The following is a 14,130-nucleotide window of genomic DNA, read 5'->3' as shown; positions in this document are numbered from 1 at the left end:
TTGAGCTAGATGTTCCCCGAGACCATGGTCCCCACAGCCCTCCGCCCAGCAATTCAGTCCCTCAGGGAGTTTGGATGTGTCTATGGAGCTTCCAAGACCTTTCCTTGTACCAGTTGTGCTGGCTTCCCCAGTATTGTGTACTGTCTTACCTAAAGAATGCAGTTTTGATATCTTGGGCCTGAGCTGATGCTGGGCTATTCGAATGTAAACTCTGGAGACAAGAAGGGAACTCAAGAAAGGAGGACATATCACAGCTACAGGTTAATACATGGAGCCCTTCATGTAGAGTTGATGTGGCATGCAATAGTCATAAAAAACAATAGCAACAAAATTTCTCAGAAAGTAGTAAAATAAGACTATCATGGGGCTATGGAGTGCTTAGTATTAGTGGCGAGAGAGAAAAAAGATGCTCAGGAAGGCAGATGGAGAACCAGGAAAGTATAATGTCAGGCCAAAAAAAGATAGAGTATTAAGGTGTCCCATGAACATGAACATAAGTGCTCACCCACTCATGACTTCACACAAGTTGTCCCCTCTACTTGAGACACTCTTCCACCCCACTCCAACCTAATCATCAGGTAGGTATTCATCCTTCAAACTGCAGCTTACATGTCACCACCTCCAGAGAATCCTCCCTGAACTTCCTCCTTACCACCTCCAGAAAGAAAAAGTTGACCACTCCCAACTCATTCCATTGCATGTTTTTACAAGTGCACACAATATTATAAATTATCTGTTTAAAAACCTCCCACATTAGTTGGTGATAGCACAGAAGGTGAGGACTAGGTTATATTTGCCTCGGTATCCCTAGCACCTAGCACAATGTCCAGCATAGAGAAAGTATGTGGTAATTTGGGTTTTGAAGTCTTAAATCATTTGAAGGTGAGGTAGTCATTGGTATTATGTGTAGGCCAATGGAAGTATCGCAGGGACTTGAGAACTGAGAAAATGCCAATGAACTTGGTGATCTCTGACAGAGCAGCCTTGATGGGCTAGTGGTAAATATGAGTCTTGAGGAAACTGGAGGGACTGAGTGTCAATCCTTCCCCTAGTGAAGCTGACTGAATGGGTATTGTTCAAGCCTAACTCATTTTCTAATGGCTAGTCTTATCCCTATTGCCTATAAACAGAACCAAGAAAAAAAATAAGTGCAAATATTCCATATGGACGGATTTATTCTACAAGTCTTCTGCACGTTATAGGTAAGAAAAATAGGAAACATTTGTATAAACTCATTCACAAACACGTGCAAACACAAAACCAAGGAGTTCTGGAAGTTCAGGTTACTCTACAAATGCATCCCTGTAATAGACTTATCCCTAACTTCATTGATGACTTGACTCATAGAGTTTTTCATTTACCAGTAACAGAGAGACAGAAGAAACTCAGAATAAGTGTAGACATCAACTTCTGCCTACTATTACAAGTCACAAGAAGTCCACAGCCAGGCATAGAAAGAGTAGAAAGTGTCAGGCCAACCTTAGGCAAATCACTTCACCCTTGTAGTCTTAATTTTGTCATCAGTAAAATGGAGGTGAGAATAATACTACTACCCCACTGGGTTGTTCTGAGGATTAAATAAGATATGACACAAAAAACGCACATCACAGTGCCTGGCGTAGTAGGTAGCCAACAAGTGTTAGCTTGAAAATAGTTAAGCCATGACCAGGTGTGAGGTAAATTCTCAACCTTCCCAGTTCACTGAGTTTAGAAACTATGAGCAGATGGTTGCTACTTCCTTCACAGAACATTCTCTGGAGGTGAAGATGTTAGCCCACTCCCATTACAATTTTTTAATGTATTAAGATAGTTTTCCTCTAATGATTCCTAGCTTCATAAAAGGCTTGATTTTTCTGTAAGTCAAAAGAGGGTATTCTAAACATATACAGGCATCACAGACAAAGGCAATTGTTCCTATAGCAACGAGAGCCATGTGAAAGGGGTGGGCAAACTTCTACTCCATAGTCCTATCCTCACCTCCTCCTCCTCCTTCTTGTTGGACAGTGTTTTCTGCTTTATGGTTTTGAGAGATTGAAAAATCTGACAACCAATCTTTGCATATGTACCATGGAAAATATATTAAAAATGCAAGTATGGTCAGCCTAGGGTTTGAATTCATATCAATCATTCCTTCAAATAAATGGAGATGTCAAACAAAGTGTGAAAGAATGTGAGTGTATGTGTGTGGGGAGAGGAATAGTTTGTATTCTTAAACATCTGTTGAAAGAATCCTTGAGCTCCTTGAGCACAAGAAATAAGAAACTCTTTTTCTTAGGCCAAGTTTACCCTAGCAAAGAGGGGGAAACAAAGTCTTGTAAGGTATAAACTATAGCGTTTTATTGACTAGAGGAAGTATATCATCAAAACATTTACCTTGAGCCATCCAGCACTAGGAATATCTTTGCAAAAGCATCCAGCCTTTCTGGTCCCATCCCAAAACTCAACCAGGAGGAGCTTAATCAGAGGGAACTATCCTCTTAAGATAAGCAAGAAAGGTCAAAGCGAAAGAGACAATGGTGCTGTCCATTGGCTAACATCAATGGCATGATGGGAAGATACCAACTTCATACTTATTCTCTAAAGAAGACCTGGGATTCTTTGGAAGTGTGTTTTGTAGCAAGGATAAAGTCATCATCTTAAGAGAAACCATAGCCATGTCAATAAAAACCTTTGTGGAAACAAACCAAAGAATATCAGAAGGCAACCATCAATTAACCTGGCAGCTGGGTTCACAAAAGTGGGCCACCTTACAAAACTGGAAATGTATTATAGTTTGGTAACAATTCAGAAGATACTCTATCTAGCCGTAATCTCCAGGAGATTCTTCACTCTTCTCTTCTATTTCACTTATTTAATACACTCATTTTCATTTAAAAAAAAAAGACTTAAAAGAGCCTTTTTCTCCCCACTCCTCATTGATTCATTTATTCATTGTAATCATTCCAGCCACAAAAGTTTATTTATGATCTACTGTGAATTTGGCCCAGTGTCAAGTAGCAAACGCACATCATATTTCTATCTAGTCTTCCTGAAACACGTACGCAGAATGCCTGGTACCAAGTATGTTCTCCATAAATGTTCGTTTACCTTCTGAGTTCAAATTCAAAATGTCTAAAATATATTTAATCAACATTCTCTACCTCCCCACCATACTTTGCCCAATACCTGGTCCTTGTACCCTCTCCACCTAAACTTGAATTTGGCTTTTGTATGTCTTTCTTATACTATTACCAAGTAACCAAATAATCCCCAATTCAAAAATGAAAACTTCATAAGACTTCTGATTAAAGATGACGATTTGAAAGTAGGCATTTAGCCTTGTTTCACTCAAGAGACCCTTCTGTAAGGACAACAGAAGAATTTCATGGTATAATCCTATCAACACAAAGAGAATGAGAGAGTAGGCAAGAGAAAAATATATAATTTGAAACCTGAAAACTGATGGGAAAAGGCAACTGAAAAAGCTGAACCCTAAGGCAGCAGCGAAGAAAACCAAAGAGCATCATTACGCAGCAGAACCCCCCAAAACACAGGAAATGGCAGTCTCACAGTATGTACGCAGTGGGGGGAAGGTGGGGATAAAGATAGAAGCATTTACTGACAGTCTGGTCCAGAAGCAGTTGTACCTCCCCCAGATTGAGGATCATTTTCTGTATAGCAAAGACCTCTCAGGTGGGCACACCTGGCAGGGTTGACAGTGGGGGACCCAATACAGAAAATAGAGTAACTGAAAATTGACATACTAAATTGGAGACCCTTTCTCAGATTTCTTCCCCTTCTGATTGTCAGGCGTGCATAGGGAAGGCAGTATATATTTTCTAGGGAATTTGACCAAGCAAAAAGAAAGAATTTAAAGATACTGACATTGGGATTTCCCCAAGGAGATGGTCCAGGAGCTCTCCCTAGAGTGAAGACCACAGTAAACAAGGCCCACTCACACTCACGTTCCCAGTACTTTGGTCAGCTTGTAGTTTCCCATTCTTAATTATGAACAGACAACCGAACACCAGCCAGCATTTGAAGAAACATCTAACATGAGAGACAGAGATCCAAACTAACAAATAGAAAATAGCAACTTAGAAGAAAAGTAGCCAGGCAGGGGAAAGAAAATCATTCGACTTAGTTATGAATTACTGAATAACAAACCACTTGAAAACAAGTGTTCATGAATCCCTAAGTGAACAATATGGGCTGGACTTATACCTGGGCAGTATTTTTGCTAGTCTCATTTGGGTTGATGTATGAGGCTGCAGTCATCTGGCAGCTCAACTGGGGCTAATAGTCTAAGATGGCCTTATTCACTTGCATGGTGGTTGGCAGGCTGTTGTCCATGTATTTCCAGCAGGCTAGTTCAGTCTCAAGCATATTGTGGTCTCATCAGAAAGTGGCAAGCCCCAGTGTACAGGCACTTTTTAAGTCTATGCTTGGTCACACTTTCTAATTCCCATTGGCCAAAGCCAATTACATAGTGTTATGGATTGAATGGTGTCCCCTAGAAATATGTGTTGTAAATCCTAACCCCTATACCTGTGAATGTAATCCCATTTGGGAATAGGGTTTTCTTTGTTATGTTAATGCGGCCATATCAGCATAGGGTGTATCTTAAACTAGTCACATTTGAGATATAAAAAGAGCAGATTAGGCACAGAAGCAAGGAAGAACAGATGGGGAAGATCGATGCCAGGCCACATGAAGATTGCCAAGGAACAGAAAATGAAAAGACATAAGGACCTTTCCCCAGAGCCAAAAGAGAGAGAAAGCCTTCCTCTAGAGCTGGTGCCCTGAATTCGGACTTCTAACATCCTAAACTGTGAGAAAATAAATTTCTGTTTATTAAAGCCCCCCACTTGTGGTATTTCTGTTATAGCAGCACTAAGAAACTAACACACACGGCAAAGATACAAGGGACAGAGAACAGAACTCCATCTTCTCATGGAAGGGGTTTGGATATTTTCGTAAGTACACTGGAAAAGTTCTGAGCAGAGAAGTGGCATAAAGTAGATTATCAATTTAAAGATGACCAGCAGTTTGTGGAGAATGGATTGCATAGTGAGCAGGAGTAGGTGCAGGCAGACCAAACAGGCAAGGAGCAATGGCTGTACCAGTGGAGGAGGTGAGAAGTCAAAAGATCCAGGGTGTATTATGGAAGCAGACGAGGAGAATTTGCTGATGCATTGGATGGAAGTGGGGTAAGGCAAAAGAGGGATCAAGGGAGACTCATAATTTCTGCCTCGTATTCTACTATTTATCCATGGCTTGAAAACAGATGCTCAAAACCTCACTCCACCCTCCTCCAAATAACTCTTCATCCTACAATCTCCACTTTCTGACATGGTGTCTGAGAGGATTAAATGAAATACATTGGGTGATCACTTGATTAATCTCCAATTAACCAGTTCCCCAGACTGACCTACACGCCCCCATTCCTCTGTGAAACATGCTAACTGCTCTTGACTAGTGGGCCTCACCCTTCATGCCTCAGAAGTCCAGTTTTCCCCAGTAGAGCTGCAAGATTATTAACAGGCATTTGTCTTTCTTCACAAGCTTGTTTATTCCATTTGTATTAATAATTGTATTACTTAATTTAATTAACTGTTACAGTCACCCTAGGAAATGTGAGTGCAGGAAGAAATGTTTCTATGAAAAATCAGTTGAACATTTAGGAAAGATTTGAAAGAAGCAAGTTGCTGTCAATATGCTGTCCAATTAGTTGTGAAAGAGATATCCACAAAAAAGGGGAATTCATTAAAAACAAACAACAACAAACCTAGGATTCTATACTCAGATTGTTTTGCAAGTGTTTTCATTGTCTTGCACAACTATAAAGAAATTATGAGCGTATTTTATGCCCCAGCACTCCAAAAAGTATAGTTATTCAAAGAAATGGTCTTGGTACTACTTCAAAAGAAAGAGAAATGAACATACAGTTATGTTTTAAGATTAAATAAAATGTGTAACTCAGATATGCAGCATTTTAAACACCATTCCTTGCTTTCACTAACAGTTTTCCTGAACTGAACAACTATTATTTGGGATCATATCAGACAAGAGGGCTGCTACTTCTTACATGCAAAGGATCCAGCTCATATTAAACCCTCAGTCAACAGAGGTACTCAGTAAACCCTGGATGAACTGAACAAAGCTGAAGTAGACTGAAGTAGATATCTCTTCATCAAAAGCAGAACCTCAACATCACTTTGATGCCTTCCTCTCTCTTCCTCAGCATTGTATCTAACCAGTTATGAAAGTCAGCCAATTATGTTCCAGAAATATCTTTGGAATCTTCTAATTGTTTTCATTTTCATTGCCACAGCCTTGTTTCAGGCTCTTATCACTCACCTTTTTCCTTTGCAATCATTTGGCACTATAGATAAAATGAACTCTGAAATCCCTGGCATGATATGCCAAGGTCCTCTACATTGGCGCTCCAAATTCTGTTGCCAGCCCTGTCTCTCCCCACTCCCTCTATGCACCCCCCCTTATGGTCCAACCATAAGGGCTTTCCACTTTCCTTTCTTTGAAACCACAAAAATATTTGTTGCTCATTGCTTTTGTTCACGATGTTTTTTTTCTACCTTTAACAACCCTTTTACTTCCTGAACTATCTTACCGCTTACCCCTTACCCAGGGACAGATTACACAGTAAGCAAGATATGCATGGGCTTACTTTTGCTTACTAATCTGTAGTGCACAATTTCACCTGTTTTTCACCACATCTTTGGTGAAACCCATGTGAAATTGTGCACTACAGGTTAGTAAGTAAACAGAATTAAGCCCCTGCAAACCTTGCTTACTGGCTAATCTGCCCGCGCCCTTACCCCTTTGTGTATCAAAGCCTACTCATCCATCAGTGGCCCCATTCAAATGCCCCTACTAAGCTCTCCCTGACCCTTGAGAAAGAATCAATCAATTCCTCCACCAAACTCCCATTGCCCTTTAATTATATTTTTCTTATGACACTAGGAAGTAATGAAGTTTAGGGGAAAAGCGGAGTTAGATAGGCTTCTTTTAAACTCACAGTCACAATACTCTCTAGGTGTCTGACTTTGGGCATGTTTTAACTTCTCCATGCCTTGATTTCCTCTTTGCAAAATGAGGATAATGACAATACCTACTTCCTAGAGCTGTTGTCCGTGAGTCAGAATCTACTGAATGGCAACGGGTTTGGTTAGAGTTGTTGTGAGAATTAATAAGGGAAGATTCAGAAAGTGCCTGGCACATTATAAGCATTTAAACCTTATTTCCCTCATTCATTCCTGGAATGATCTGTGTGTTAGAGCTATCTCTATCTGTATTTCATCTTTATATCTATATTTGTGTCTATAAAACTGAACCAAACCTGTTGCTGCAGTAAATTCCTACTCATAGTGACCCTATAGGACAGAGTAGAACTGCTCCACAGGGTTTCTAAGGAGCAGCTGGTGGATTTGAACTTCTGACCTTTTGGTTAGCAGCCAATCTCATAACCACTGTGCCACCAGGGCTCCATTTGTATCTATAGCTTTCTATATATCTATATCTATCTTACAGTCTTCTCTGCTAGATTTTTAGAATACTAGATCTTCAAGGACAAAGGACTGCATTTTATTTTCCTTGTGTCTCATAGCATCTAGCCCAGTGCCTAGCACAATGTAGGTACTCAATAAATATTTGTTGAATGAATAAACCATCAGTATATTCTCAATGAGTGCTTGTCAGATGCGCTGAATAACTCCATTAAACATTGATATTCTGATCACAGGATGAAGCTAAGCTAGAGAAATGAACAGACATGCAATCACCTCTTACTTCCAGTCCAGCCTTCACCAACTTTATCATTGTCATCACCACCATCATTTCTCTCTCATTGCACTCTGCTTCCTATGGAACCTTTATTCCAAAGAGATAAAAGCACCTAATTACCTTTACAATTGCTCTACCTTATAATTAATCAAAGCTAGCTGGGCAAGCAAGTGGAAAATTCCATTTTTCAGTCAAATTCCCTCCCTAGAATTGTCTGTGCAATGACTTGAGAAGAGGGTCCATCATTCTGACAATGTAGATCCCTAAGTCAATGCAAACTGGCTAAACGGCTGACTGCTGTGGACAGTGCATGGACAAGACACAGCACTCACTTGAAAAGCACCCAATGTTATGACCAAGTGTAACTGTAAATAAATGCATAAATAAATACACAAGACAAAGGGCCACCAATGATTCGATTCTGGTATTCATCATTTTAATACATATTCCAGCATCAAATAATTAGTAATTGCAGCCAAAGGCATCTTTAGCTTTGCAAAACAAGTAGATATTTCTCAGCTAATGCAAATAGCTCATGAAATAACATATCAGAGCAACACATATTGAGTCACTGCAAAGCCATACCCTTTGTCAAAATAATATGAATCCTGAGAATTTATTCTCACAAAATCATTTCAAAAGAAGAAAAAAAAATCAATATGCACAGAAATACGTGCTGCAGTGTTTTGTTTTTAAAAAATAATAGCAAACTCATGGAAACAATTCAAATATCCAACAATAAAGAAATGGTTATTTTAAAAGGGTAGGTCATGTGACCTCTCTGTGTCTCAGTTCCCTTATGTGTGTGGTGGAAATAATATTTACTTTATTGTTTGAGGAGATTAAAGTAATTAATCCAGGTAAAGTATATCCATCCTCAGTGGGGTTCCAAGAGCTTTGCCTTATTAATAAACCCCCTTTTCACTTGAGCTGTTTTGAAGGGTTTCTGTTTCTCTTCATTCTTCCCGAGGACAGGTTTTTCATACCGAATTTCATATGACTCTGTGCCAGCTTGAGCTCAAGACAGAAATATTACAAGTCACTATTTGTTATACTGAGCCTGATTCTTTATGCATCTCTTTTCCAGAAGCATTTTCTGAGCTATGTCAAGCGTTATGCTGTGCCCTGTAGGGGAGACGTAACCATTTTCCATATTCTTCTACCCTGGATTACTGCCAGGATTAAGGCACAGATGACGTTACTAGGAGAATGTCAATGGAAAAAGAGAGGGCAGTTACAGTTAACTGAGAAACTAATGCTAATTGAGTACAGGAAGACAGCATCATGCAAACTCCTCTTTCTAGATACTAGAAATCTAGACTCTAGAAGCACTGCTGTGAAGATTAGAGAAATAAGTTGGCAGCTAGAGGGAGATATAGGGTGATAGGAAGGTATGTTTTGTTTTTTGTCCTACGGTGGGAGAGACTGTGCATGTTTAAATGCCACTAAGAACGAACAAGGAAGCCAGTAGACAAGATTGAACATACAGGAGATAGATTCATTTATGAATTAAATTCCCTGAAGAGGTGGTTAGAAATGGGATTTGCCTCAAACTGAAGGAAGAGTACCTCTTCAATTGTGATTAGGGAGGAGAGGGGATGGAGCAGGAGGCCAGAAAGCTGTAGACAGCTGGAAAGAACCAGGGTTATGGTTTTGCCGGGCAATACACAGGACAGTGAAGGATCAAAGGAGTGGAGGGTTTAACCGGTAACTAATTAAGGAGTCTGGCTGCTAACCAGAAGGTCGGCAGTTCATATTCACCAGGTGCTCCTTGGAAACCCTATGGAGCAGTTCTACTCTGTCCTATAGGGTCACTATGAGTTGGAATTGACTCGACGGCAACAAGTTTGGGTTTTTTTTTTTTTTGGTGATTAAGGAGAAGGTCCCTGGGTGGTGCAAACTGTTTGTAGTCAGTGTGATGGTGAATTGTTGTGTGTCACCATGGCTAGGCTATGATTCTCAGTGGTTTGGCAGACACTAGGTAATCACCTTCCATAATATGATCTGATGTGAGCAGCCAATCAGTTGAAAGGGGCTTCCTTGGTAGTGTGGCCTGCATCCAGTATATAAATGAATATTATGGCAAAGCTCTCTCTCTCTCTCAACCCTGCAATCTTCTCATTGTCTGACCATAGATTCTTAGGATATAAACCAGCAGAGGCCTCCAGCCTGTCACCTGACCTGCAGATTTTGGATTCACCAATCCCCACAACACTGTGAGCCAGAAGAGGCCTCTAGCCTGTTGCCTGACCTGCAGGTTTTGGGTTCGTCAGCCCCTGGAACCCCTAGAGCCAGCAGAGGTCTTCAGACTGTTGCCTGACCCATGGATTTGGGACTTACCAGCCCCCACAATTGTGTAAGCTGTTTCTTCATGATTATGTGAGCCACTTCCTTGAAGTAAAATTTTCTGTCTATATATCTGTATATGTTTCACTGGTTTTGCTCCTCTAAAGAACTTAGACTAAGATAGTAGGCTATTAACAGGAAGGTTGGTGGTTCAAATCCACCAAGAAGTACCATGGAAGAAAGGCATGGTGATCTGTTCCTGTAAGATTAGAGCCATTGAAAACCTTAGGGAGAGCAGTTGTATTCTGAAACAAAAGGGGCTGCAATGAGTAAGAATCAACTTGATTTAGTTTTAGGGTTTTTTTAAAAAAATTTTTCTCAAGAAGATATACCCAGCATCTAGGTTACCATAGAAGAAGGGGTGAAAAACAAAGAAGACTGATGGTTTGGGAGAAAATGGAAGAGTGTAAAGTTGGGAGCTATCAAATGGATTTAAGGCAGCAGATGTAGAAGAGAGAGGGAGACAAAGAGAGAGAAAAAAGACAATAGTAACAAGAGCTAGAGCAAGCACTTACTATGTGCCAGCCATTGTTCTAAGGAATCAACTCAGAATAACCCTAAGAGGTAGATACACTTATTTTCCATATTTTACACAAGAGGAAACTGAGGCACTGAGTGGTTAAATCATGTGTGCAAGGTCACACAGTTAAGAAGTGGCACAGCTGTGGTCAGCAGGGCTCAGTCTCTGTTCTGACACCGTTATATGGGGCAGCAAGGAGGAGTTGACTTTGTTATTGCAGGTGAGCAGTGATGGGTGATGATGAGGCCTAGGGCTGGCATAGCAGTGGGTGGCTGAAGTGGAGAGGAGGCTGTTCTCAGGCCCAATAGCTCTTCTGTCCCCTCCTTCCACCGTGCAAGCTTTTAAGCCAGGACTTCAGTAGCCTGAGGACCTGAGGACCTGCTGGTGGTCATCATAACTGCTGCCTCATGGGTCTTTGGGACCAGCTGCGCTGTGAGTGGGGACTCAGTGGAGAAGGTGACTGTAGAGGAAAACCTAGGGGAGCTGCACAAGGAAGCTCACATGGAAAGATCCATCCACATTCAGAAAGCAGGAGTGCATCCCAAAATGCACAGGTACAACACAGCTGTTTCCTAACCCCATGCCTCGTTTTTCAAAATCTTCACTGTGAGTTTTCTTTTGTCAGGTGTTCTCTGTGATTCCAGTTGAATATTTGGCATTGCTCCAAGAATGTCAGTTTGGGGCACCACAGCTGAAGCAGCCCTGCCTTACAGTCACATCATTAGTGGGAATCTGACAAGTCTCTGTCATCCCAGCAAATGTGTGGAGCCCTGGGTTCAAAGCCCTGGCCTTGAAATACAGCTATTTGAGTTAGAAGGTTGCTTTATTAGATGTTTTCTCTTCAGAGCGCTGGTGCTAAGAAAACTAAGCACACAGTATCTCCTTCTCTGTGGAAGCTGTTAAACAAATGCCTTACAGCTTTCTAGTATTTCACTTGGCCAGCATGGGGGTATGAAAAAAGATTGTGTTTGTGTCCAAGCTATGCCACCTACTAACTGTGAGACCCTGCTCACATTACTTAAACGTCCTGAGCCTCAGTTTTCTCATCTGTAAGATGTGGATAGTAATAGTGTGAATGAGAGCATTCCTGAAGAATTCTTAACAGAGCCTGGCTCATAGTAACAAAAATAAACACAAAAAACCAGTAACCAGTTGCTGTCTAGTCAACTCCAACTCATGGTTACTCCATGTGTGTCAGAGAAGAAATGTGCTCCACAGGGTTTTCAATGGCTGTGGTCTTTCAGAAGTAGATCTCCAGGCCTTTCTCCCAAGGTGCCTCTGGGTGATTCAAACTGCCAAGCTTTCAGTTAGTAGCCAGGTGCTTAACTGCTTGTGCCACCCAGGGACTCCTGGCTCATAGAAAGATGTCATAAACGCAGTAGTAGTAGTAATTGGTGTTGTTATACTTATTGTTTGTACTTCCTCACTGCCCATTCACTCTTTCCCCTTCTTTTTCCTGCACCTCCACTGAAAAAGCTCCCAAGAAAAGTCACTAACATTGACCTTGATGCTAGAGTTAACAAATACTTCTCAGTCCATGTCTAACGGGACCTCGGGCAGCATTTGACACCAATGACAATTCCTTCTTTCTGAAGCGCATAATTCATCTGGCTCTACAGTTACCAAAAAAGCAAAACCCAAAACCCATTGCTGTTGAGTCATTAATCTTGATGGAAGCAGACTGCCACATCTTTCTCCCATGAAGTGGCTGGTGGGTTCAAACTGTTGATCTTTTGGTTAGCAGCTGAGCTTTTTAATCACTGTGCAACCAGGGCCCCTTGACAATTACCATCTAGTAACTCCTAACTATGTGCCAGCACTGTGCTAAGTGCTTGACATGGGTATCTCACATACCTATACAACTGATACTCTTCTTAGCCCCATTGTACAGATGGAGGACAAGAGGCACAGATGATTTAATTGACTTTGCCTTAGCTCATAGAGCTAGTGAGTGATGGAAGTGGGATTCAGAGTCAAGTTTGGGATTCCTCAGGTTACTGTCCTAGACCTTCTTCTCTTCTCACTCTACAAACTTAGCCTGTGTGATCTTATTCATTTCCTGACTTCAGAGGCCATTTTTAGTGTTTATGCTGTTCCAAGTACTTTCTGTGTGTATGTGTGTGTGTGCGTGTGTGTGAACTCCTTTAATCCTAGCAATAGCAGCCTTATGAAATAAATACTATGACTCTATCATTGTATCTAATTTACATGGAAGAAACTGAGACTCAGAGAGGTTAAGTTGCTCAAGTTTCCTCTACTAGTAAATGACAGTCATGATTTGAACCCAAGCTTATCTAATTCTAAAACCATTGCTCTTGAACACTACATTACACTACAGTACCAAAAACAAACAAACAAATGAGTTGCCCATCAAGTCAATTCCGACTCATGGCAACCCTATGTGTGTCAGAGTAGAACTGTGCTCCATAGAGTTTTTGGCGGCTGATTTTTCAGATGTAGATCACCAGGCATTTCTTCCAAGGTACGTCTGGGTAGTTTTGAACCTCCGATCTTTCCGTTAGCAGTCTAACACTAAAAGCTGGCACCACTCAGGGACTCCACTACAGTACAGATCCAAAATAATGCCCTCTCCAAATTCATCTGAAGGCAGAGCCAACATGACACTATAGACAGAAGCACCATGCCGTCCCTCCACAGCAAAGACCTGAAAAACTAAGTAAAACAGAGACAAACATCAATCCTGAAACCCTCAGCATCAAATGAAGGGATAAAGAACTCAGCCAAGCACCGAATGGAATAAGAAACTGACAAAGAACAGAGAGCGAGGAGAGATATGGAGTGGAGGTCCCCTATCAGCTAACACAGCACGGATTCACCATCTGGGACTCCTGTCAGAGATCCGCGGACAGGGAGTATGGAATGCAGCTTCATGGAGCTCCCAGGAGAAGACAGAGCACCTGGTAAACAGCGACACACGCTTTTCCATGCCCCACCATTCTTCCCCCTGCCCGGCCTCCATTGCTTCCTGGTGGGCAGAGATTGCTCAGCCAGGAGATGTCGGCTCCATGCCGCTTGGATTCGCCCTGCCCACACTGGCTGGCTCCTTCAGTGCCATTTCTTTGCTGCTGGTGTTGGTTTTTTCAGCTTCTTTTGGTTTCTTCCTTCCTGTCACCTCCTCCCCCTCATTTCTCTCAAACACCTGGCTCAGTGTGCCATCTTTGCTTCTTCTTGACAGGCTGTGAAGTGTCGCCACTCAGCTAGGGAAATGCTTCTCCGGTCCTTGCCTCTGCACTGGTGGGATCCCTGGGGACTTTTTGGTTTTTGTTTTTTCTTTTTTGTTTTTCTTCACTTCTCCATTACTTGTCTCTCTCTACTTACCTTCTTTTCCTGTATCCTGAATACCTGGCACTGTTGACATCTCCACACCTTCTAGCCAGGCTGTACTGCATGGTTTGGAAGCCACTTTCCTGGTCTGTGCAGCCATGTCAGTGGGATCCCTTGGGGCATTTCTTTTTTTTTTT

Source organism: Trichechus manatus, unplaced genomic scaffold (genome assembly GCF_000243295.1).
Source record: "Trichechus manatus latirostris isolate Lorelei unplaced genomic scaffold, TriManLat1.0 scaffold00079, whole genome shotgun sequence".
Classification (NCBI taxonomy): domain Eukaryota; kingdom Metazoa; phylum Chordata; class Mammalia; order Sirenia; family Trichechidae; genus Trichechus; species Trichechus manatus.
Note: the sequence above shows the minus strand (reverse complement) of the source record.